The 27501-nt window shown below is 38.2% G+C and overlaps 2 long non-coding RNA genes across 2 annotated transcripts in view; one reads left to right on the top strand and one right to left on the bottom strand.

The window, feature by feature from the left end:
- The first annotated feature begins 279 nt into the window (after positions 1-279).
- Positions 280-26647, top strand: LOC109571346 (uncharacterized). The gene is made up of 4 exons (XR_011562024.1): positions 280-452; positions 7919-7999; positions 17720-17816; positions 22720-26647. It is a non-coding gene; the product is annotated as an uncharacterized lncRNA (long non-coding RNA).
- LOC139177555 (uncharacterized) overlaps positions 2419-27501 on the bottom strand; it is a 28317-nt gene continuing 3234 nt past the window's right edge. The window contains exons 3-4 of the long non-coding RNA XR_011562025.1: positions 13061-13165; positions 2419-3950 (exon numbers count right to left, since the gene is read on the bottom strand). This is a non-coding gene — a long non-coding RNA (uncharacterized lncRNA). The remainder of the gene's footprint in view (positions 3951-13060; positions 13166-27501) is intronic.

Raw genomic sequence — 27501 nt, 5'->3', positions numbered from 1 at the left:
CCTCCCCTGGGAAGGTTTGTCATGCAGCCATCACGAGTCCTAATCACACTTTTAGGAACAATGATGACGCTGTCACTAGGAGGTCAGAAGGGGAAGCTGAGAGGCTCTGAATTCTAAGCCAGAGCAAGAATGACAGAGGACACAAGGGAAAACAAACAAAAAAATCACACTCGCATAAAAGGAAATGGAGACACACAAAGAAAACACTTGCGAAATGTCTTCAAAATTGGAACATTTTGTTCTATAAAATACGCTGTCACCTTCTAACAATTTTCCGTTGTTGTGCTGTTTGATAAGTGACAAGTTTCACATTGCACAGGTGGCCAATTTCACCAGTTCCTTGAGCCCTATCAGTATCATTTATCAGAAACAGCAGAGAATGCTGCATGCACTGCGCTAGAGACATTAATTCCAGTCGTGTCTACATTCCTCACTGGCTAAAGGACTTCAAGGTAGGTCAAAAAGAGAGGTTGATATTTACTGAGTGCCTACCATTTTCACACTAATCATATCATTTGTTTATCTTTTGTCATAACCCTGCTCTGCTCTGCTCAGATGCTCAGTTGTGTCTGACTCTGTGAGACCCTATGGACTGTAACCCACCAGGCTCCTCTGTTCATGGGATTTTCCAGGCAAGAATACTGGAGTGGGTTGCCATTTCCTTCTCCACATAACCCTGCTGAACTATTGCAAAAGAGAAAACTGAAGCACAGGGTATAAGTTTAGTGAATTATGTCAACCTGCTGATTTTTTTCCATTTTTCTCAAATCTTATAGGCATTACTGGGTGAATCCCTTTTTTATTCATTTAATGACTGTATAATTGTCAGCAAAAGACTGAATTTTGTTAAAATTTAGAGTTTTTCATTTGTGGAATAGAGATAATTACATCCACTAAATGTACTTTGAACTTCCCAAGTGGCACAGTGGTAAAGAATCTGTCTGCCAATGCAGGAGATGCAAGAGACGCGGGTTCAATTCCTGGATCTGGACTATCCCCTGGAGTAAGAAATGGCAGCCCAGCTCAGTATTCTTGCCTGGAAAATTCCATGGACAGAGGAGCCTGATGGACTACAGTCCATGGGGCCCCAGAGAGTGGGACACAACTGAGCGTGCACACACACATATACACGTGCACACACTATATTTAGTTTACAGGTTTCTCATAAAGCTAGTAAAATAATTGTAGATGAAAGTGCTTTTCGTGCTATCAACTATATATAAAATTAAGTTAATTTTAAGACTTTCAATTTATGCTCTTATTGTGTTTTCACTAAACTTCTGTAATTCCATTTTGCTTGGGGCATGAGGTATAGGGAAAATTTTATTCATTTTTTTCCCAGTCAGTTCAGTTCAGTTCAGTCGCTCAGTCGTGTCTGACTCTTTGCGACCCCATGAATCGCAGCACGCCAGGCCTCCCTGTCCATCACCAACTCCCGGAGTTCACCCAGACTCACGTCCATTGAGACAGTAATGCCATCCAGCCATCTCATCCTCTGTCGTCCCCTTCTCCTCCTGCCCCTAATCCCTCCCAGCATCAGAGTCTTTTCCAATGAGTCAACTCTTCGCATGAGGTGGCCAAAATACTGGAGTTTCAGCTTTAGCATCATTCCTTCCAAAGAAATCCCAGGGCTGGTCTCCTTCAGAATGGACTGGTTGGATCTCCTTGTAGTCCAAGGGACTCTCAAGAGTCTTCTCCAACACCACAGTTCAAAAGCATCAATTCTTCGGCGCTCAGCCTTCTTCGCAGTCCAACTCTCACATCCATACATGACCACAGGAAAAACCATAGCCTTGACTAGACGAACCTTTGTTGGCAAAGGAATGTCTCTGCTTTTGAATATGCTATCTAGGTTGGTCATAACTTTCCTTCCAAGGAGTAAGCGTCTTTTAATTTCACGGCTGCAGTCACCATCTGCAGTGATTTTGGAGCCCAGAAAAATAAAGTCTGACACTGTTTCCACTGTTTCCCCATCTATTTCCCATGAAGTGATGGGACCAGATGCCATGATCTTCATTTTCTGAATGTTGAGCTTTAAGCCAACTTTTTCACTCTCCTCTTTCACTTTCATCAGGAGGCTTTTTTGTTCCTCTTCACTTTCTGCCATAAGGGTGGTGTCATCTGCATATCTGAGGGTATTGATATTTCCCCCAGCAATCTTGATTCCAGCTTGTGTTTCTTCCAGTCCAGCGTTTCTCATGATATACTCTGCATATAAGTTAATAAGCAGGGTGACAATATTCAGCCTTGACGAACTCCTTTTCCTATTTGGAACCAGTCTGTTGTTCCATGTCCAGTTCTAACTGTTGCTTTCTGACCTGCATACAAGTTTCTCAAGAGGCAGGTCAGGTGCTCTGGTATGCCCATCTCTTTCAGAATTTTCCACAGTTTATTGTGATCCACACAGTCAAGGGCTTTGGCACAGTTAATAAAGCAGAAATAGATGTTTTTCTGGAACTCTCTTGCTTTTTCGATGATCCAGCGGATGTTGGCAATTTGATCTCTGGTTCCTCTGCCTTTTCTAAAACCAGCTTGAACATCAGGAAGTTCACGGTTCACATACTGCTGAAACCTGGCTTGGAGAATTTTGAGCATTACTTTACTAGCATGTGAGATGAGTGCAATTGTGTGGTAGTTTGAGCATTCTTTGGCATTCCCTTTCTTTGGGATTGGAATGAAAACTGACCTTTTCCAGTCCTGTGGCCACTGCTGAGTTTTCCAAATTTGCTGGCATATTGAGTGCAGCACTTTCACAGAATCATCTTTCAGGATTTGAAATAGCTCAACTGAAATTCCATCACCTCCACTAGCTTTGTTCGTAGTGATGCTTTCTAAGGCCCTCTTGACTTCACATTCCAGGATGTCTGGCTCTAGGTGAGTGATCACACCATCGTGATTATCTGGGTCGTGAAGATCTTTTTTGCACAGTTCTTCTGTGTATTCTTGCCACCTCTTCTTAATATCTTCTGCTTCTGTTAGGTCCATACCATTTCTGTCCTTTATCGAGCCCATCTTTTCATGAAATATTCCCTTGGTATCTCTAATTTTCTTGACAAGATCTCTAGTCTTTCCCATTCTGTTGTTTTCCTCTATTTCTGTGCATTGATCGCTGAGGAAGGCTTTCTTATCTCTGCTTGCTATTCTTTGGAACTCTGCATTCAGATGCTTATATCTTTCCTTTTCTCCTTTGCTTTTCGCTTCTCTTATTTTCACAGCTATTTGTAAGGCCTCCCCAGACAGCCATTTTGCTTTTTTGCATTTCTTTTCCATAGGGATACTCAATTAACCCATCACCATTTTTATCAATGCCAATCCCCATCCCACTGTTACACAATGCTGCCTTTGTGTTAAGTCAGGTGATATGTGTCTACCAGTATGTCTTGGGATTCTGTTTCATTCCACTGATTTGTCTATACATGTATTGATGCCACATAGCCTTAATTACTAAACCTTTAAAATAATCGTTGACACCTGGTACTGTTAGTCTACTAGATTTGTTCATTTTTTGGACTGCCTTAAAATATCTTCACAATATTCAGTTTATCAACCCCCAAAATATGGGGTTTCACTCCATTTATATATCTTCTTTAATTACTCACGATGATGTTTCACAATTTCCAGAGAGAAAATCTTGCATATTTTTTTTTTAGATTTATTCCCACATATTTTAAAAAAATGTTTTGACAAATATTATTTTTATTTAAAACTTTACTTTTCTTTTGTTTCTGGTCTATAGAGATACTGTCCATGGGGTTCTCCAGGCAAGAATACTTGAGTAGGTTGCCATTTCATTCTGCAGTGGACCACATTTTGTCAGAACTCTTCACTATGACCATTTGTCTTGGGTGGCTCTGCACAGCATGGCTCATAGCTTCACTGAGTGACACAAGCCCCATTGCCTGGCGTGAAACAGTCCACGGAGTCACAAAGAGTCAGACACAACTTAACAACTGAAAAACAACAATATAGAGATAGATTAAAGAGTTTTGTTTGTTTTTTTGTATTAACCTTGAACCCAGGACCTGGGTAAATTCACTAATTCTAGCACTTTGTTTGAAGAGTCTTTGGATTTTATGTGCATATTTATATCCTGTATTAATAATTTTAGTTTCTGCATTTTTAATTCTTTTGACTTTTTGTTTCTTGTTCATGCCTTTCTGCACTGCCTAAAACAGATAGTTTATTCTGAACAGAAGTAGTGACAGGGGATGTCCTTGCTTCCTTCTTGGTATCAAGGGTGATGTTGTAATATTTGATTAATGAATATTGTATTTTCTTAGGTTTTTGATATATATCATTTATCAGATTTAGGAAGTTCCACTGTGTTCCTAGTGTGCTGAGATTAAAAAAAAAAATACCTACTCATCTTTTTAAAAAGTCTCATAAATCTTAAATAACCCAATAGCCAAAGAACATCAGGTATATATATGGGGAGAGTTTGCAATGTAAAAGAAATAGACAGGCAGATAAAAACCATAAATGCATTTCCAGACTGAAAATATCCACCCACTGACTTGCAAAGTGAGTGAAAAGGAACCCATACTAATTCACATTATTGTGAAATTTCAGAGTGCCAGTGACAAGGAAGATTCTAAAAATTTAGGGGGAGGGAGGGTTGGAGGGAGGGAGGGAGGGAGGGGTAAAGGAAGGAGGGGAGGAAGGAAAGAAGAAAGAAAGAAAAGATGAGCCAGAGGCATATATAAGCTCAGAATCAGAGTCTTTAGATTCCTTAAGCCCAATAGTGGAAATAAAAAGAATGAATAAATAAATAGAGCTATCACTTCAAAATCCTGAAAAAGAACTGTTTTTTTCTTTGAATCCTATGCCTAGACAAACTACCAAGAAAACTTGAAGGTAGAATAGAGCTATTGTTAGACATTCAAAACTCCAAGAATTCATTCAATCCCATGGACTTTTCCCTTGTCATTCCTCCATCCTGCCACTATAGCTATCATCCTTCTTCCCTTCCTCCAAAATTATTACAGTAGTCTTTCATAGCATTTCAGCATTTCAATGCATTTTAGCATTTCAATGCATTTCAGCATTCCTATATGCAATACAATTAAAGATGTCTTTCTAGAAACAATACAAAAGCCCAAATTTTATTTGATTTAACAGACATTAAATCATATTTCAATAAAAATGGTCTGAACAAACCTAACATAAGGAAAAAGGAATTTTAAAATCTGTATATGTTCACCATTAAAAATAGGTGTTCAGTTCAGTCACTCAGCCGTGTCTGACTCTTTGCGTAGACTTCAGCACGCCAGGCCTCCCTGTCCATCACCAACTCCTGGAGTTTACTCAAACTCATGTCCATTGTGATGGACGGTGATGCCATCCAACCATCTCATCCTCTGTCATCCCCTTCTCCTCCTGCCTTCAATCTTTCCCAGCATCAAGGTCTTTTCAAATGAGTCAGCTCTTTGCATTGGGTGGCCAAAGTATTGGAGTTTCAGCTTCAACATCAGTCCTTCCAATGAATATTCAGGACTGATTTCCTTTAGGATGGACTGGCTGAATCTCTTTGCCTTCATTACACTTGAAAATTTTAGTTGTTTCACTTTTGTAACTTAAAAAATGTTAATAGTAAAACAGTGATTCCCTTTTAGAGACTTATATACATATATAATAGTTTAAGAAACAAAGTTTTTATCAATACTTACTGTTCTTAATGTCACAAATGTACTTACTTATGCTTGCTGATTTATCCATTCTAGGTTGGATTAATGACAACAGTATCCTAGGGTATAATGTATAGCTAAAATATTTCTATATTTTGTGTTAATTACATTTGTTGGAGTAAAGATAGCTTTCAGAAATATGTGAAAGAAAAGAAGAGATTTCAAAGCAATTTTGACATGCTAAGGATATTCACTTATATCATTTATTTAAAAAGAAGTATATGATGCTATATTTTAAACATTCATCTTTAATTTTTAGCAATTGCTAGTACCAAAAATCTGTCCTATAAAATTTTAATTAAACTTAAGTTGTCTGTCAATGAAAGAAAGATTCTACATCCTTAATTAGTTAACTAGTCTATTTTTGGAGAGATACATACATGTATGTGTGTGTGTGTGTGTATATATATATATATATATATATATATATATATATATATATATATAGTGGTAAAGAACCTGCCTGCCAATGCAGGAGACAGAAAACATGTGGATTCGATCCCTGGGTCAGGAAGATCCCCTGGAAGAGGGCAGGGCAACCCACTCCAGTATTCTTTTCTTGCCTGAAGAATCTCATGGACAGAGGAACCTGGAGAGCTACAGTACCCAGGATCACAAAGAGTTGGACATAACTGAAGTGACTTAGCACATGTGCATGTGTGCACGTGTGCACACACACACACACACACATATATGGTAAAAATATTTTGACAAATTTATGAACAAAAATGTTCAGTGATAACTATTTCCAAATGTGCATGATCAAGATTATCTCCTACTTCATTGACAATTGTGTTAAATTATAAAATAGAAGACTCTTAAGAATCCCTTGGACTGCAAGGTGATCAAACCAGTCAATCCTAAAGGAAATCGATCCTGAAAACTCATTAGAAGGACTTATGCTAAAGCTAATGCTCCAATACTTTGGCCAACTGATAAAGAGCTGACTCATTGGAAAAGACCCTGATGCTGGGCAGGATGAGAAGGTGGCAACAGAGGAAGAGATAGTTGGATGGTATCACTGACTCAATGAATATGAGTTTGAGTAAACTCAGAGACATAGTGAAGGACAAAGACGCCTGGTATGCTGCAGTCCATGGAGTTGCAAAGAGTCAGACACGACTAAATGACTGAACAACAACAGCATGCATCAACTTGAAGTAAAAACTACTTGCTATGTTACTCTTTCCATATATCTCACCCTCTCCTCCCCTCTCCCCATCTCCAAAAGTCTATTCTTTATGTCTGAGTAACATGGAAACTTACATTACCCTAGGTAAAATAGATAGCCAACAGGAATTTGCTGTATGGCTCAGGAAAATCAAACAGGGGCTGTCTATCAACCTAGAGTGGTGGGAAGGGGAAGGAGATGGGAGTGAGGTTCAAAAGGGAGGGGATATATGTATACTGATGCACGATACTGGATGCTTGGGGCTGGTGCACTGGGACGACTCAGAGGGAGGAGGGTTCAGGATGGGGAACATGTGTATACCTGTGGCAGATTCATGTTGATATATGGCAAAACCAATACAATATTGTAAAGTTAAAAAATAAAAGAAAAAAGAAAAAAAAAAAGGCGGGGATATATGTATACCTGGGTGATCCATGTTGAGGTTTGACAGAAAACAACAAAATTCTGTAAAGCAATTATCCTTCAATAAAAAATAAATTTAAAAAACAAAACTAAACTAATTGCTAACTTGATTTGTTCTAATGTTGGATTTTTACACTATGGATGTCCCAGTTCCTAAATATGGCGCACTGTTGTGAAATTGTAAAGTGATCCTCGATCTACCTTCTTCACATAATATTTACTTTCAAATATATTTCTTTACACCATTGTATGCAAACAAAGCTTCATTGTTGAGAATGTTATTACTTCACTAGTTAGTATATCTGTGCACCTTGCACAGTGTGCTCTTGCACATCTCCGTCTAGTCATTACTTAAAAAGAGCAAACTCAACACATACTTATGACTGAACTAGTCTTCATTTCTTAGGAATTTCTTCCCTCTTATCTCTTGGATGACTTCCACTGCCATGTTCAGAAAAGCTGTGGCTATTCTCAACAAGATATCTAATGAAACTTATTTTGCCATCAGTATTTCATCACCGAAAACAATAAAAAGTTTACCACCGTTACTTAAGTGATAAGCTGTAGATTTAGAAAAGGCTTGTTTCAATTAAAATTATTGCAAAGTAACAACTTAAAATTAATGCTCACTTTTTTTCAGATTGGTTTGTACTTTCGGCTTACCATTGATAACTTAAGATATCATCCCATGTGACACAGTCTTACTGCATCTGTATCTTAGGTGAGTTGCCATTTTGTTCAGTGGTATCTGAACATGACTATAGCTGGGTTAAAAGTGTGAATGGAGTATGAATTTCAAATTATTATAAAAGCTTTCAAATGCTCCCTAGTGATATTTGTTCTTATCACAAACTATGGATGATAATCTGTGAATTAGAAGTGGTTTGTGGACTTCACTGAGCTTTAGAGGATGTATGCTGCAACAGGGAATAACAGCACAAAAAACAAAGACACCAGACACACGAAGATCTGGAATAAATGAAGTTACAGCAAACAGCTGAGAAGCAGGCATAAATCGGACTTCCAAATTGGACAGGGACAGAGGACTCAGGGAAGAAGTTGAAAGGGAAAAAAGAGAAACAGTTGTATTGCTGGCTTACTGAAACTTTTGACTATGTGACAGAGAGTATTCAAGCATCTTTTTAATGCACTTGGAGAGCCTGGGAAGCATTAATGGTAATGACAGAAAATCATGAAAGCAAATTAAAAAGACACAATTATTAGCAGCAGGAAAAACAAAAGTCAGTCATGCTTAAAATGATCCTAATAAAAGTATGATATAATTGCATTGGAGGATGTAAAGAAAGGGATGCAGGGCATAAGGGATGTAAGAATGTTTCTTGTTTTCCAATAGAAAGTTATTAGATAATATCTAAGAATTATAAATCAAAAGCCAACAGGAAAAGTTATTATTTAGAATTCTGGAGTTGGATGAAAGAGTGAACTGCTATAAGAATTGTCAGTAGTTACTTCTGGAGAGCAGCATGCAGAATAGAAGTGGAGTAGGAGACTTCTGATTTCAGGATAAGGTTTGTAAAATGATTTGACTGTGAAGCTCTATACATATGTAAAATAATTTGATGAAAGATACTCTCCTAATTTAGTATTTTTATTCTTAACTGTATAAAAATTTTGATCTACTAAAAGATCTCTTTTACAAAGTTTGTTCTAAATATGTGTATATGTCAATGATATTAGAATATTAGATATAACCATGATTAACTGCTTAAAATTACTCAGTTATAATGACTATATCTAATATTCTATAATCATTTTAAGCCATTCTTAAAACTTTAAAAATTTTACCTGAAAAATAAGTTAGTTCTCATTCCATGAAATTTTTGTGCTTAAAGCTCAAGAATTTTCACGTTTTAAATGGATTATTTTGTTTTGTGCTTATGATGAAAACTGTTTCAGAAGACTTCAAATTATCTTTTTAGAAACTTGTCTCACCTCTGAGCAGAGAAACCCATGTCCTTTAGAGGGAAAGCATTTGTACTAATTTTAAGCAAAAAGAAATGAGGTTAGAGTGGAAAGTATTTGGCAATGATAAAATTTAGCCCTTGCCAGAATTACAATTATTGGGCTCTAAGTTTGTGAAATTTCATACTTTCATGCTTAACATAAAATATAATGATATTTGAATTTTGTTTTGCTGTTTAGCCGCTAAGTGCAACCCCGAGGACTGTAGCCCGTCAGGCTCCTCTGTCCATAGAATTCTCCAATTCTGGAGAATTCTCCAGGTAAAATATTGGAGTCAGTTGCCATTTCCTTCTCCAGGAAATCTTCCAAATCCAGGAATTGAACCCGCATCTCCTGTGTGCATTGCAGGCAGAGGGTGGCCCATTCTTTGAATACATATGTTAAATTTCATATTAAAGCAAGTAGAAACATAGATAAACTTGTCTTCATTAACTTGCTAACAAATTCTGACAAAATCTTCATTGAGGTTTTTTTCATTATTATTTTCATTACGAAGATAAGAAAAGCTTGAGACAAAGAGCTTAAACCTGGAATAAATTCCATTCTGTTTAACGACCTGAAACATTTTCTTGGGAAATTCCTATTTCAGCCACATGATCCTTGCTTGTTCTTTAGTCCTCCATAAACCATGACCCTTCAGGGATTCCTATCCTAATGAAAAGTTACTCTCTGGTTGCAATTTAGGATCTCCAAAATTCCCATTGGAAATGTTACTTGAGTTGTAGAGAGAGGGGTGCCTGGAAAAAAATTCACAAAAAAAGTCCCCTTGAATTGTTCTGGAGCAAAATAATACCTATGTTTAAAATGGAAAAGAGTTTATTTTCCTCCACAATAGCAATGTTCAAGGTAAATCATGTCCTCTGTCTGAAGATTCATTGTAGGGTTCTCGTTGACCTGGAAGCAATTCAATCTATAGGGATCAAGGCTGGGGGTGGGGGGGGGGTAGGCAGAGAAATACGTCATAAAAGCCAATTTATGACATTAGTTATCCATTCCTGAAATGAGTGTGCAGTTGCAATCAGGTTAATATGAATACCAGGATCACAGAGTAGCATAAGGAGGCCATATGGAAGTCAAGAGACAGAACATCCTGTTTTGCCAGGATCTTATCATGACAGGTAGATTTTAGTATTAGCCCAATTTGGCAATATACAGTGAAAATGAAAACTTCTTTTCTACTGGCCACCTTCCCAAACCACTGTCTCCCTCCTCAACACATTGCCTAACCCCCTGTTTCTGTGGAGTTCCTGCAACCTCTGGGTTCAGGTTCACCAATTCAGTCCCTACATCCTGTTATGATGAGCCACAGGGAGCATACCAAGAAAGAGGTTAAAGATCCTTCTGATCCCACTTAATTCCCAGTCTTTGAGTTACTCAACCAATAGCTGATCTCATTCAATCCCACCCCAATGCAAATATCAGACAAAATTCTTCAGTACAATATTCTCAAAACCAAACTCACTTTTCTCTCTAAGATCTGCTTTATTTCCCATTCCTTTAGTATGTGAAATCAAATTCTAACAAATCACGCAAAATAAAATCTTAAGATTTTCTTTGACTCCTCATTTTCCTTTTCTATTTTTGGAAATATCTATTTATTTGTCTTAGTTGTGGGTCAGGTCTTAGCTGCTGCACACAGCAGGACCTTCATTGTGTCATGTGGGATATTTCGTTGTGGCTCGGAGGCTAGATAGTCCTGGTGGGCAGGCTTAGGATGTAATTTCCCCTGTCACCCCTTGCCTAAACCTCTTCAAAAGTTGCCTTTGACCTACAAGAGACTGATGTACATGTTTTTCAATATCTCCATTATAATTTGATCCCCACCTTCCTTTTCTCTGTTATCTCTTGCATCCTCTTTCACATAATCAGCATCCATGCTAAACTATTTCTAATTGTCATGCCCCACATGATGCTTTTTGCATCAATGCTTCACCTGACATTAATTGCTCTCCTTGGAATGCTCCATTATCACCTGTATAAAAGTTCTTGCTGTTGTTCAGTCGCCATGTCTGACTCTTCATGACCCCAGGGACTGCAGCATGCCAGGCTTCCCTGTCTCTCACCACCTCCTGGAGTTTGCCCAAGTTTATGTCCATTGAATCAATGATGTCATCCAACCATCTTAAGTTCTACTTGTCCTTAAAGACTCAGGAAACTTCCTGCTTCTCACTTTTACCTCAAGTCCTATAGCATTTACCTACAGATTTAATGATTTTCTTCCTTGCTCCGTGTTCTTCTTCTCCATGGAAGACTCATTACTTCTACCTGTGGCCCAGGTCTATCCCGCTCTTCACTGTGATCTGGTCTCTGAAATTATTTCTTACTTTATGCATCAACATGATGGCCAACTCCATTGGGCATTTCCTTCTGGCCTCCAAATGTGATCTCCTCTTTCAAAAATTTTAAAAGTCTTTCCTTTGCCTCACTTGCATCTTCTTTCTCTGTTTTATCACTACAAATTTTGGAAGGGTAAGCAGTAATTTCTGCTTCAATCCTCTCACCTCCTACTTATTCCTCAGCCCTTTGTAGTCATTTCAAATGGCAAATACAATTAAAACTGTGGTTGCAAAGTCACCAATTATCTGCTGGTTTTAAAACCAAAGATTACATTTGTGTCCTTATCCTATCCAGTCCCCTTGAAATAATCAAGTCTAATGCATATCTCTGAAACTCTCTTTAATGTGGTTCAATGACAGTTCACCATTCGGTGTCTACTCCTGTGTATACTATTATTCCCTCTCTTACTTTTTCACCTGTTTTTCTCCTACTTGTCCCATGTACAGGAACCCTTCCCACAAAGTAACCGTCCCTCTCCTTTTCTTGTTCTTTTCTTACAATGTAGCTACAAACTTCACTTCTCTACAAATAAAACCCCAAAACATATTGGTTCACTTTCCTTGTTCTTACTCTACTGCATTTCAATTCTATGTCTCTAATTACTTTTTGAGACTCTCCCAAATTCAATAAGTATAAAAAGAACCTAATCAATTCTCATCTTGTTCTTTCCTGGAATGATCTTGTGCTCCTGTGTCCCCCACAGCAACTATGTTCTGGAGCCTTAAGTTTATCTTTTTTGTTTGTTTGTATTAAGATCAATTTTAATTTTATTTTATTTTTAAACTTTACAATATTGTATTAGTTACTTTCTCTTTGCCCTCCACATCTAGATGATCCACTAGAGATGTCAATTCTATCCCACAGTGGCTCCTGAATAATTTTTATCCCTTTCATTCTTGTTGCCATGACATTGGTTAACATCTCTCTTTTAAGTCCCTTAAAAGATGCCTCATTGGTATCCTTTCTTGCCAGTCCATTCAGTACATGGAATGTACAGTCCATTCCCCAAACCTTTCTAAAAGCCAAGATCTGTCCACATCACCTGCAAATGTGCTTTGCTTTCTTCTTGCTAACAAAATAAGTTTAAGATACAATTTAATAGAAAAACCCATTGAGGTGTAACAATTGTCATAATCTGAATCAATTGTTTTCCAGCCTTAAGTTTTCCAACTATATCTCAAAACTCCTAGAAAAGCAGTTGTTTCAGAACTTGATCAGCACACTTCCATTTTATTTCTCTGTAAATAATAATGAGACACTTGATATATATTGGATATTATGCTGTGTCCCAAAGAAACAAAATGATTGAGACAAAAACATTCCATACTATTCATAGAGATCTTAGTCCTGGTGCAGAAAAATTAAAATATTATACACTATTGAGTAAGTAAAATGAAAGTGTGCTACATGTTATGCTAGAGGAAGCGTAAGATTCTGAAGTGTACATAGTAAGACACCTTACCTCATACTCTTGGTGGTAATAGTGGGTCTATGCTGGGCAGGAAAGTTGGTTGCAAAAGTAGGCACTCTTTAAACTGGGTGGGAGCATAGATGAGTGGGCTGATTCCTGGCAAGAGAAAATGGCCACATGCAATATAAAAATTAAAAATGTTCAGTACAGTATCACCCAGAATATAAGGAGGAGAATGCTGACTATGATGGAGCTGGTAGAGTAAGAAACACCTGATAATAAAATTACTTGTAAACCAGAACAGGAGCTTTGGACCTTATGCAGTAAGCAGCTGGAAGTCTGACAGGATCATATTTATATTGGAAAAAATCATTCTGGATGCAGTATGAAGAATTAGAAAGAAAAGATTAGAGAAAGTGAGAGCATTTAGTAGCTGTTGCTGAAATTCTTGGGAGCAATTACATTGGTTTTCATTAATTCTTTGTTATATGGAAGGAGTAAGGTGGATTGGTTTAAAAAATGTTACATGCAATCATGCTAAGACGTTTCAGTTGTGTTTGACTCTGTGAAACCCTATGGACTGTAGCTTGCCAGGCTCCTCTGTACTTGGGATTTTCCAAGCCCAAATACTGAAGTGGGTTGCCATGCTCTCCTCCAGGGTATATTCCCAACCCAGGGATTGAACCTGCATCTCCTGTATTGGCAGGTGGGTTCTTTACCACTGAGTCATCAGGGAAGCCCAAAAAAATTGTTAAGAGGAATGAAAATCAGGGTTTAGTGACTTCATTATTGTTGGTGGTGGCTCAAACTGTAAATAATCTGCCTGCAATGTGGGAGACCTGGGTTTGATCCCTGCATTTGGAAGATTCCCTGGAAAAGGGAACAATTACCTACTCCAGTATTCTGGCCTGGAGAATTCCAAGGACAGAGGAGCCTGGCAGGATAAGGTCCAAGGGGTTGCAATAAGTCGGACACCACTGAGCAACTTTCACTTTCACTTATTGTTGGTGATCGATGATTAAGTAGTATGGATGATGATCAGTGAGGAGCAGATTTATGTCTGGAACTCTAAAAAAGGAATAGGACCTGAGAAGTATTGTAGAGTTGAAATTCTCTGGCATATCAGTTCAGTTCAGTTCAGTCGCTCAGTCGTGTCCAACTCTTTGCGACCCCATGAACTGCAGCATGCCAGGCCTCCCTGTCCATCACCAAATCCCGGAGTTCACTCAAACTCATGTCCATTGGGTCAGTGATGCCATCCAGCCATTTCATCCTCTGTTGTCCCCTTCTCCTCCTGCCCTCAATCCCTCCCAGCATCAGAGTATTTTCCAATGTGTCAACTCTTCGCATGAGGTGGCCAAAATATTGGAGTTTCAGCTTCAGCATCATTCCTTCCAAAGAATACCCAGGACTGATCTCCTTTAGAATGGACCAGTTGGATCTCCTTGCAGTCCAAGGGACTCTCCAACACCACAGTTCAAAAGCATCAGTTCTTCAGTGTTCAGCTTTCTTCACAGTCCAACTCTCACATCCATACATGACCACAGGAAAAACCATAGCCTTGACTAGACGGACATCACTAGCATATAGGTTTAGCCCTGGAGAAAGAAATGGCAACCCACTCCAGTACTCTTGCCTTAAACATCCCATGGACGGAGGAGCTTGGTGCAGGCTACTATCCATGGGGTAGCAAAGAGTCGGGTACGACTGAGCAACTTCACTTTCACTTTCAAAACTATGGAAGTAGATGAAATTGCTCAGGGCAATTGCTTAAAATGTGTATAGAACCTGAGAGGACCTGTGGGGATTCCAACCTTTCAGGCAAGGGAAAAAAGAAGAGAAGGGTGGTCCTAGGAACAACAGAGACACTTATTCATTAAGAAAGAAGTCAGAAATGTCAAACACAGCCCATGGGAGAATTAAGGTTACTTTTTGAGGGGGAGGGAGTATTGAGTGTGAAGCGTATCACTAGTGAGTTGATGAAAGCACTTTCAATAGATGTGTTGAGGGAGGTGACATTGCTCTCTTTATTTAACCTGTCCACATGTCCATCTCTTGAGTGGGCCAACTTGGCTGCAGCTCTGACCTTGCTCAGGGTGGTGGTTATAGAGTGGAGAAGAGATCACAAGCTATTATTTCTACACATTATTTCTCTTTTGGAGCACAGGTGCAAGTCAATTTTGACATTTCTGTCTATTGGAATCCCAAATACACTATGAAAGATGGCAACAGCAAAGCCTCCTTTCAAGTGTGATTATCCTGGCCTTCCTATTATAGCTTGTGGTCCCCAACCCCACACGTATGTAAGTGCCATCTCTTCTCTGCTGAAACTCCGTTAAATTTCAAGAAACAGATTAAATATCACTTCCTCCTAACGACATCCTCATTTCATAAGGGTATTATTGCTCTTCGGTATTCCCAGAGGATTTTGTATATAAAGTCCAAGTGTTTAAAACATTCTGCTTCATAACAGAGTAATAAGGTATTTAACTCTTGTTTATGGAATTGAATTGAAATGTATATATAACATTGTGTGTCTGATTACAATGAATTATTTTAAGTCCAGACATTTTTTTATGATGATGAATCCATTTTTGTAGAGAAAACAAAATTATAAGATACTTGAAATTGCCTTCACTCCTTTCTCACACTGTCTCTTTGCCACCCTATGGACTTTAGCCCACCAGGCTCTTCTGTCCATGGGATTCTCTAGGCAAGAATACTGGAGAGGGTTGCCATGGCCTCCTTCAGGGATCTTCCCAACCCAGGGATCAAATCAATGTCTCTTATGTCTCTTGCATTGGCAGGCAGGTTCTTTACCATAGCACCACCTGGGAAGCCCCTTTCTCACACTGGGAAAGAATAGTACTGAATCAAGCAGAGTTCTACTTGAGCTGGTGTCTGAGTTAGGCTTAGCTAAAACTTTTTTGATTCAGAGGAGAGACACAGACTCCATACACAATACTTAGAGACTATAATCTGAGAGCAGCATTCCAAAAATATACAATAATTTTGGGTCCACCTATAAATTGGGTTTACTTTGAATAGGCAGATTACATCTTATGACAAATAAGAGAGTTGCTACTGGGAGCAATGGTCTAATTTCATCATCTTCACCTAAGCAAAGAAATTCTAATCTAGCGCTTACATGGGTTTTATGTTTCCTGTGAATCTGTCTTTAAAAGTATATTTTTATCACTATAATCTGAGATCTAAAAAAGTTATGTTTAGTACTTTAAGTTGATTATTTCCAATGTAATGTCAGATTTGTAATATGGTTTCATCTCTGCAGTAAGTTCACATTTGAAATAGATATACATTTTCAAGTGTCAAATGATTTCTCAGTGTTCATGAATATCATAAAGCTTGAATAGCAAATAAAATTTTATAACTTAATAATGTAGCCAATAGCCTTAAAGAAATTGTGAATTTCAGGATTATTTTTCTTTCTACCCAAAATGTTGCCTATCTGTGAGCAAACTGATACTTGGCTGAAGACTTGGTGAGAATAACTAATACTGGAAAGTGTTAAGAACTCTTGAAATGTGCCCATGCTTTAAATGCCATTTCACCCTGTTCCTCTTCCCACCAGACAGAGCATAGAGCAAATCATATGATGGATGGCCAGTGTAGATTCATAATTCATCACAGCTAGAAGGACTTATAATGGTGTATTTTCAAACTCAATGAAAATGCCCAAACAGTTCAACATCCCATTCAATAGAGTCAGTGATAATATAATGGAATATTTTCTTCAGTATATTCAGTGAAGCATGGTAAGGGCTAAGGTCCAATTATTTCTTATGGTGATGGAGGTGGGGGCATCGTCACAGATGGAAAAGAGGACATGAATCAAATTTGTGTTCTCTCCAATAGAATGTGTGTGTGTACATCTGAGGGGGCAGTGATTCTAGGGAAAAATCTATCTTTAGGTATTAAAAATGGTTCAAAGTTCCCTAAGTGTTACCCAAAGGAAGAAGTGTCATTAGAAAATCATCACTGCTTTATGTTAGGGTTACGATAATGCCTTTAATAAATAAGTTCTCTGTTATTGATACTTTAAGCAGACTATTAAGCAAAAATCTAATAAAGTGGAATCATTTCTTTAGGGAGGAGGGCATGGCAACCAGTCCAGTATTCTTGCCCGGAGAATTCCATGGACAGAGGAGCCTGGCGGGCTATAGTCCATGGGGTCGCACATGACTAAAGCCACTTAGTGCACACACACACACACACACACACACACACACACATTTCTTTAAGACTAACAGTGAAATTTTACTTATATTGGTTTACAATTGAAAATAATGATAATTTTTTAGACATTTTTTGAAAACAGTTCATTAAGAGTTTTCCAAGAATAATTTTTTTTTCATGTGTTTAAATTCACTGCCAAAATATTTGGGACTGGACACCTGGGGCACTTGCTTCCTCCTTGGGCTCAGGCTTCCTTCTCATTTCCCATAGTGTTGACCCAATCAGTTCCATCTGTTATAGCCATAACCCAAATATGGCCAAATTCGAAGAGAAAAAACTTGGCATCATTGTCCACAGCTTCACTTCCTGCTTCATTGACCTCACTCCATGGTGCCCCTCTAAAGCTCCATCGTTTCAAGGAGCTCAAGCATTCCTGATCTCCCTCTGTCTTTCTTTGGTAAGTTGCTAGTAGTATTCAGTCATTTAGGGCTCATTGTGAATTTTATTTTACAGGTACTTTTCCAATGTCTTTGCATTTTACCCAAGCTCTGAGTGAAACATGAATGGCCCTGCCTTCCATTATGGGATTTCCAGGCATCAGTGTCTTCAGGTAAGAATGTGATGGTACTTTCCTGGACCTCAGAAATCGCATAGAACAGGCCTGCCCTACCTCTTAATCTTTCTATGAACATTCAGGGCTGTGTGACCCAGGATTCTCAGTGGCTATTGTCTGCTTTAAATTTTAGCCCTTCTATGTTTCTTCAGTTAACTTTGATAGCTTCTCTGTGGTCTGTACATTATATAAAAAACTATGCTTTTCTGTTTATAGCTATATCCATACATATTTGGGGGGAAGATCTAAGCTTTTCTTGTAATGAACCTTCCCTTTGAGTCTATTTGTTCCCATTATTCCCACTTAGCTGTGTTTTAAGGGACGAAACCAACCATTAGATCCAACATGGACCCAATTACAGGGTCTTTTCTCCTGTTTTTAAAAATATGTGCACAGAATTTTTATGAGCTTCACCTCTGTGACTACTGGGCTCACGATTCTGCTGAAGCCACAGTTATTTTGCAAGTCAGTGAGGACTTCTCCAGCCCTGGGTTGGAGTTGTGCTGGTAACTTTGCTCTAAATTCCCAATTTAATGGAAAAAAACATGGATGGAAGACAGAGGAGCATAAATCTTGCAAGTTGCTTTTCAGAGACCAGCCAGAACTAGCCCTAGACGAAGACAGTGTATGCTGCCGGCGGCTGTATTCACTTCAATCTGATTTCAACAAGTAAGCCGCTAGCCAGGGGAGCATTAGAAGGTAAAAGGGGATCAACCAGTTGTTAATCCAGTTGTGACTTTGGTTTTGGGTTCCTTTCTTCAAACGGCCAAGCTGTGCGTTGCTTTGTGATTGACTGCCTTTGTCCTGACAGAGCTTCTCGTTTTGTACCTTTCACCATTGTTTTTGGCCACAGACCAAGCCTCACATCTTCTGGTCATAGAATTCCTTTCTACAGGCTCCGCTGCAGGCCAAGGCCTCCGGGTAACCCGAGACGCCTCGATTTCCCTGCAGACAGCACATTAAAGGGAGGTCTGTTGGCCAGCTGCGGGAACAGGTGTTTTTCTCCTTTCATTCACACCCGCCCCCATTTATTTGTCTGAAGAATTCCCTTTCTCGGGTTGTTCACAAATGCTGAAGGAATTGGACAAATTGTATAGGCGTTAGAGTCTGCGATTAAAACACTTCACCTGCTTGGCAGCAGAGCCGGTAAACAATGCTACCAGATGCAGCACACCATGATTCCGTTGTTTAGCTTGCTGCTTGCTAATGAGCAGGAGGGGACTGGGCACCTTGGAGGCCCCTGCACCATGTGTTTACAGACTCAGATTCCACCTCTGCTCTTTGGAGAAGGCTGGTTCATGCTGCTTTCTGAGAAACTGGAGAAGTAAAGTCAATGCTATGATTATTGTCTTTTTTTTTTTTTTTTTAATACGCAGAGCAGAGCCATGAAAGCCTGAACTGGTTTAGTCCTCTTACATTTAATGTTGGTCAGGTAATCCAGATCACTTTTTTATAACTCTGTTGTATAGACGGGGAGGGTCAAATATCACAGTGAATACTACAGACCACATTTACTTCAGATATGTCCTTGGAGATTGTTGTGATTTTCTTTGGAGAATGAGCTTATAGGTTGAGTGAGCTGTGGATATGTGGTCTTTCTAGTACAGATCACCATGCCCCATTATTACCTCACTCAATGGTAAATTGAAGTTTCAGGATTTCGTTTCTCTTCCTTATCTGAAATTTGGCTGTAAAAAATCCCTCTTTGAATTGCCTTAGCACTTTTTCACAAGCCACATCTCACATATAACTCTCTGTGTCTTCTCAAAGACCCAAAAACTAGGTTTGAGTCACTCTAGTTTTTCTCTCCATTGCAGGATTTAGGGTAAATAAAAATACTTTTCAGAATTAAAGATTTTTTAATACAAATGAATATTATAAACAATTAGCATATTATTTTTTTATGTCAGTAATATATTAATAGTAAATGCTATGCAACTATGAGACTACCAGGCTGACTGTGAGTTCATTTAATTCCATCCTGTCATTCAGAAGTCTCTCTTTTAAGTTGTTTGCAATGGGATATGGGCCACGTAGAAGAGAATATCCCTTTCCCCATCTTCTAAAATTCTGGGAAGCTGCTCCTTAAAGAAAATGGTACATTCTTCATTTAAATGCCCTCAGATTGTTGCCGTCTTTGGACTCTCCCTTCCTTTCTTCAGGCAGGGAATCAAATAAGCCAGGCTTATGAAGCCAAGACTTCATAAACGGATTCCCACCATACTGTTGCTTTTGGCCTTTTGAAAACACTTGTCTTTACTGTGCTTGCAAACCCCACAGGCTGTTACAAAATGCCCTGTGTTTCAGCCATAAATTGCCAGGCATGTTCTGAGCAAGCCGAGTTCCTCAAGGCCTCGGTGCTTTTGCACATGTCCTTTCTCACGTGTGGGCTTCTTCCTCATGCTCTCTTTTCCATTTTTTCACTTGGTGAATTCCCACTTTTCCTGTAGCCCTAAAATCAAGCCTCTTCTCATTTGAGAAAACTTCCTGACATTTCTTAAGCAGAGCTAGACACTTCCTTCTCTCTTGCTCTCTTTCCCACACCTCATTAGGTCATGTGTCACATGATTTTTGTGACCCTGAACTGGGCTCTGAGTTCCTTGATGGACTGTATCGTACTCATCTTTGTGGACCTAAGTCTTTCTTTACACCCTTCCCTCTGATCGCCCATGCTACTGCCTGGCAAACTCCAGGTGCTTTTGCTTTTATTTTGAGCAAAATAGGTTCTCAGTTAATATTGATGAAATGAATGCATAAACATAGCTAAACTTATAATTTATCTTGAGAAGTTTGGGGGGATGAATGCAACCTCTAAAACTAGGAAAGGTACTTGAAAAAGGGAAACTGCTAACTTCAGTTGCTTGTGTTCTGGGACTTAGTACCAATTGGCTAAAATGAACTAAGTCATACATTTCATCAAATTCTTTTCTTTTCCATCTATTTACTGTTTCTCTGTTCAGGAGGGACACATGATAAGCAAGGCAATGTGAGAAATTCAGTGTGCATCCTTCCCTACCCACCCCTCCAAACAACTGTGATCATTGTCCATTTTATTTTGCTGTTTCCTTATTTACAAGTATTTAAAAAGACTGATCTTTGCTCTAAAATAAAATCAGAATTAATATATTGGTGCACCATATATAAATATCAATGAGCACATTCTTTTTCTTTTCTTCTTTTTTTTTTTACTGTGTGAAAAGTAGTTATTTCTGATCCCATGATCTTCTTCTTGTGCTAATGGATAGACCATCTTTCTCTTTTTAAAATTTCAAATCATCTCATAGAGTTACAGGCAAATAGTTCTAGACGAGGCTCTGAGCACTTAAAAAAAAATCCTCAAAGCAATCATACAATGGAGTACAGCAGAAGAAAAAAGATTCAGAGTGGTTGAATAACTTGCCCCAAAATCCCACAGCTGGTAAGTGACAAATGTAGAATTCAAGCCCACTCAGGCTGGGTCCAGAATCAAAGCATGATAAACTATTGCCTCTTCAGAAGTCAACTCTATTGCTGTATGAAGGAAAAACTATTTCAAGGAAGGAAATGGAACAGTTAGAAGAATCTCTTACAAATACCCCAGAAAAGAATAAAGACAACAGGAAAGTAATAATATGACTTATAGTGCCAGACTCTTGATAAACTTTTGATTATTTGTGCAGTTTTTGCCTTAGACTAAATAATTCAATATTTCCTGAGATAAAGAACAGTTTCTGTAACTTGGTGGCAATCTGATTCCTTAACCCATGTAGAAGACCATGGTATATGGCCTAACTGCCTGAGAGTTTTAAGTCAAGATACATAGTAAAACTATTTTTGTTATTGGTGTTTTACTTTTTCCTTCTTGCTTGGAAAAAATTAAAATTTCAAGCTATTTATAAAGTTCATTTTCCCTAGAGTCAGAGGTCACAAAGATAAATATTAACTGTCAGAAAAGCCACAAATGAAGGTGACGTTCTTTTATAATGGTATCTGAGAAGAAAAGCTATCAGGTTGAAAGCCAATAATCCAGAATTTTTTATTGCAAGTCTACTGAGATGTTCAAACTTGAATGTGGCCCATGATTTCTGAAAGGTAGCTCTGTTTCATGGAGGATCTAGCAGAAATTTCCATTCATGTTGAGTGGAAAACCCAAAAGGGAGTGTTCCATGGAGCTCAGAATCTGGCAATAAAAGATTTACTTTGTGTGAGGAAGACTAGAGTGTCTTTCCCATTGCTGATTTATTAATTGGTTTATTAAGAAAGTCCTACATTGTTAATATTTCAGCACTCACTTGAATATAGTTATAAATTCCTAGGTAGAGAACCCACAAATTACATATGGACACTCCAATATCCATCAAATAGTGTTTTGCATCTATCTAGTCATTTCCTAAGAAATAGTATTGTGCCTAATTTGAGTAAAACACTGTGTTTTTATTTTATTTTTAAATTTACACATTTCTAAGATGATAAAGTATGAATTTACAGGGAAAATATTATACTCCCCTTTGAAATAAGCTTGTCAAAATCTATGGCATGAAATGTTCCCATTTATGAGAGGATTACTTTAGTAGTATTCATTCACTGATGAGATTTCTTAGCACCATTATATAACTGAATAAATTACTCTCCATGCATAGCCTAATATCTTGTAGTCATAACTCTTAAATATTTTTCAGATCTTTTGGTAAGATTATCAAGTTCAGTATTTTGGTAATGGATAGAATTTTACTTGAACTGTCTTAAAAGTATCTCTTTTCATAGGAAAATAGAGAAAAGCTATAGCAATGAAAAGCATCTATTATGTAACACCCTAGGGGTGGATCCCTCTCCTGTAAACTAACTCAAATTTTCAGGAAGCTTAAATTCCTCCAATTCCATTTTAATGCCATTTCCCCCCCCCCCCCTCATTCTGTTTCAGTGGCAATGAAGAACAGCTGGCCACCATTCTCTGTGATAATAACCTTCGTACAGTCAAAACTGGAGTGGTTTTGGACATGGTACTTATAAGAACATCTCCTTGCAAATGATGTATCCTTTTTGGTATTTTATCCTGTAAATAGCTAGATTCTTTATAGCCAACCCTTCCACTGACTATCAAATTTTAGCTCTGTTTAGTAGAATGCAAGCATTTTTCTCCCTCATCTATTCAGGAATGTCTTCTGAGAAGTTTTCACAATAAAATTTATTGTTTTTAATTTATGACATACAATGTAAGAAGAATGGAATGCTTTTCTGTTAGGATTTGCATTGATAATTACAGGTTACCATAGTGCTGGTCTACATTTTTTTTAAAACCAAATTTGCCAGATTCTGAAGTGAATATCAATAGGAAGGCTGAACACTTTTTTGCTGCAACAGATTGAGACCAATATCTGGTGGTGAAGACCTATCGCTGTTGGCCGGACCCTACTTCTAATTGGGAAGAAGGCAGATGCTAGCTTCTAGGGATATCAATCATTCCAAGTCATAGCCACACCCCAAGAAAGCTGAGGAAGTGATTCAGTCTTTCTGAGGTCATCTTTCCTATTAGTAGCAGGGGAGCCAAGAGTCTGAAAACACTCACATTTTGCTCTCTTTAGGAAAAAACAACATTGATTTTAGAGGCTTTTGTTAAGGAGGCCAGGGGGATTTTCCCAGCGAGGCACAGAGGAAGCTGGTTTGGGTTGGGAAGCCAGACATTTCTTGGCCTGAGTTTCTCACTTGAATGGGATTCCAGTGTGCCCCCTCCTCACCTCTCCAACCCCTAAGCAGCTTCAAGCTCCTCCTCCTCCCTTGGACCATATGGGGAAGCTGGCTCAGTGGCTGTTATTCTACTGCTCCAAGTTCACGCAGCTGTTCATTCCCTGCTTAATGTACCGGTAATTACAGCAATGTGCTCTTCTCTTTTTCCAATCATGTAACTTTTTCTAATGGAAAATTATTTGTTTTTAACAACGTCCACGCATTCTATTCTTTAATAAGAAAGGAGGTCTTCTGGAATCGAGAGATTAAATTCTCTACAAAAAACAAAAGTTTCTGTATCACTTTCCAGCTCCATAGGAGGGCTCAGTGGGACAAGCTGAAATTGAGGCGGGGGCACTTAAGTGAGTGTAACTAACTTGATATGAATAGGCCGGTTGGGAAACAAAGCAAACTCATAGCCTTCTGCACATGGAGGTGATGAAAGAATATTTTTTTTAAAATGAGAAACTGGGAAAAATCAAAAGTAGAAATTGAGCTCTGCTTTCATGATCCAAATTCAATATGCTCTCAAAAGATTTTTAAAACAAATATTTGAAGAGTTTTTCCACTTATCTTGGTTCTATCTTTCAGAGCTTGCAAATTTTTTGCTTTTATGTCTGGGATTGGGTGGGGACTTCAAATGACAGCAAGGAGAGCTTCTTTCCTTCCACCTATGCCAAGTTCACGGGCATAGATCAACATCTGTTTGCTCACACTGTCATTTGTGGATGAAATAATTCAGCCTTGGAATCTCTGCCCTCGTGTCTCCTTAAATGGCACTGGGAATCATCGTACACACACAAAAACCATTAATTTTTTCAAAGCAATAAATTTTCTACTCATTAGAAGGTTTTGTTTTGGGACTTTCATTTTAAAAACTTAATTAAGAAGCAGTTGTAGCAAAGAACACCAAGTCAAATCCTGTGTGTGGATAAAGATCCTAGTTCTGTACTACAGATAGAGCTGATCAAATCAGAAGGATGATAGCAAAATGAAAGTTTCTTTTATATGCAAATTCAAAATTTGATTGAGCTGAGAGGACCACAGACTATGATTGCAAATTGATGCCTCATTTGACATTTTAAGGGTTTGAATCATTTGAGATTTAGTTACATCAAAAATTATAAGACATATATTCTGAGCCCCAAATCTTTTAGTGCTAAAATGTGTTGATATTTCCAAAGGGCTCTAATTTTATTACTTGAGTATTAGCTTTATGCTAAGGCTTCCTTCGGAGAAGGCAATGGCACCCCACTCCAGTACTCTTGTTTGGAAAATCCCATGGACGGAGTAGCCTGTTAGGCTGCAATCCATGGGGTCGCTAAGAGTCGGACACAACTGAGCGACTTCACCTTCACTTTTCACTTTCACGCATTGGAGAAGGAAATGGCAACCCACTCCAGTGTTCTTGCCTGGAGAATCCCAGGGACGAGGGAGCCTGGTGGGCTGCCGTCTCTGGGGTTGCACAGAGTCGGACACGACTGAAGTGACTTAGCATAGCATAGGGCTTCCTTGGTGGCTCAGCTGGTAAAGAATTCACCTGCATTGTGAGAGACCTGGGTTCGATCCTTGGGTTTGGAAGATGCCCTGGTGAAGGGAATGGCTACCCACCCCAGTATTCTGGCCTGGAGAATTGACTGTATAGTCCATGGAATTGCAAAGAGTGGGACATGACTGAGTGACTTTCACTTTCAGCTTTATGCTAATAATGATTAGTAGCAAGATGATTGCTGGAAATCAGCTATCTTCTCCTCTATTCTTCTAAACTAGCCCATCCACCAACTCCTTACAAAAGTCTTTTGTTTTTTCCTTTGAGATTTTTTTTTCAGAAAGCACACAAAAGTGAAGAAATTTGACATTTTCAAATTGAAATTTAGAACTATATAATTTCTTAATTTGTACTAACTTTGGCAAAACAGTTGCTTTCCTTCAAGACCACAATAGCCACAGTAGCAGCATGACAGCATTTTTGTTCCTCTCAAGTCTGGCTAGAAGCTCCATGTGTGACAAACAACAATGAGAAAGACCTGCTCCTCATTCCTTATGAATGCAGCATGTGAATCTGGATTCGACTGCACCCTGTAGGAAATCATTGCTGTCTGCTTTATGAAAAGCAAACATGTAATTTAATACATTTAAGCAAACGAAGAACAAGGGTCTACAGAATTTGTAACATGACTCGACTCTAATCTAGGTGTCTATCCTACCTCATAATCTATTTCTTTTGATGTGCATCAGTATCTTCAAAAAAAATTGTTTTAAAAGCTTTAGATCATTTTGATATACGTTAGACTGTCAAAGCTATACATGTGATCTGATGAATGTCAAAATGTATGATGAGCGACTGCTCACACTCCTCATTATACTCATTCATTCAGCAAATACTTTATTTTTTCCAGCTGTATTGAGGAATAATTAACAAATAAAATGCTATACGTTTAAAGTGTATTCAATCAGCCAATGCTTATATAATTTTACTTTTCCAGCTGTGTTGAGGAATAACTGACAAATTTCTATATATTTAAGTTGTGTGACATGATGATTTTATATTTGTATGCACTGTAAAATGATTACCACCATGAAATTCATTAACACATTCATTTTAAAATAAATTGTGTGTGTGTGTGTGTGTGTGTGTGTGTGGTAAGAATGCTTAAGATCTGTTTCAACAGATGTCAAGCATACAACACAGTATTACTGACTATAGTCTCCATGCTGTATGTTGGAATCCTAGAACTTACTCATTTTATAACTGCAACTCTGTGCCCTTTGATCAATATCTCTTCACTTCTTCCACATACCACCCACCCTTACCCCCAGCCCTGGAAACCATCATTTTACTCTTTTCTATGACTTATTTTTTTAATTTATCTTTTAGATTCCACATATGATGAGAGATCATACAGCACTTGTCTGTCCTCTATCCAGCTTATTTTATTTACCATAATATCCTCTGGATTCGTAATCTTGTCACAAATGGCAGGATTTTCTTCTTTTTATGGCTGAATAGTATTCCATTGTTTATACATCACATCCTTATCCATTCATACATTGATAGACTCTTATGTTGTTTCTGTATCTTGGCTATTGTGAATTATACTGCAATAAACATGAGAGTACAGATATTTCTGAGATACCGATCTCATTTCTTTTGGATGAATGTCCAGAATTGGAATTGTCAGGTCATACAGTAGTTTATTTTTAATTTTTGTGGAATCTCAATCCTGTTTTCCTTTGTGATTGTACCAATTTATATTTACAGTGACCGTGCACAAGAATTCCTCTTTTTCCACATCCTCACCAGCATTTGCTACCTCTTGTCTTCTTGATACTAGTCATTTGAACAGGTGTGAGGTGATAGCTCATTGTGGTATTGATTTGCATTTCCCTAATAGTGATGCTGAGCACATTTCCATGTATATTGTTCATTTGTATATCTTTGTAAAAATGGCTATGCAGGATCTTTGCCCATTTTAAAATCAGATTATCTGTTTTTTTGTTGTTACTGAATTTTGTGAGTTCCTCATATATTTATATTAACCTCTTACCAGATATATAGCTTGCAAATATTTTCTCCTGCTCTATAGGTTGCCTTTCATTTTGTTAATTGTTTCCTTTGAACATTTTGTATGTGCCCAGCATTTTCCAGGACCAAAGATTTAACAGTGAGTGAACGAAAGAAATAAAAGTCTCCATTTCATGTAAGCTACTGTTTAGAGTTTAGTAAGAGAAGATAGATAAAATGAATCAGTAAGAAAATATATATATTGAAAAGCAATAAGAGATGAGGACAAAAAACAAAGCAGTAGCTCTGTAAAGAATTTTTTTTTAAGTGATTGCAAGGGTAGAATTTTTCATGAGGAAGCAGAGAAGACCTACTAATGGTGACCTTTGAGCATATATTTGAAGGGAATGAGATATGAGCCAGATGGACCTCTGAGTGGAGAACTATCTAGGCAAAGGGAATACAAAGTGCAAA

This window comes from Bos indicus, chromosome 2 (genome assembly GCF_029378745.1).
Source record: "Bos indicus isolate NIAB-ARS_2022 breed Sahiwal x Tharparkar chromosome 2, NIAB-ARS_B.indTharparkar_mat_pri_1.0, whole genome shotgun sequence".
In the NCBI taxonomy this organism is placed as follows: Eukaryota; Metazoa; Chordata; class Mammalia; order Artiodactyla; family Bovidae; genus Bos; species Bos indicus.
This window is presented reverse-complemented; position numbering and strand designations above follow the sequence as displayed.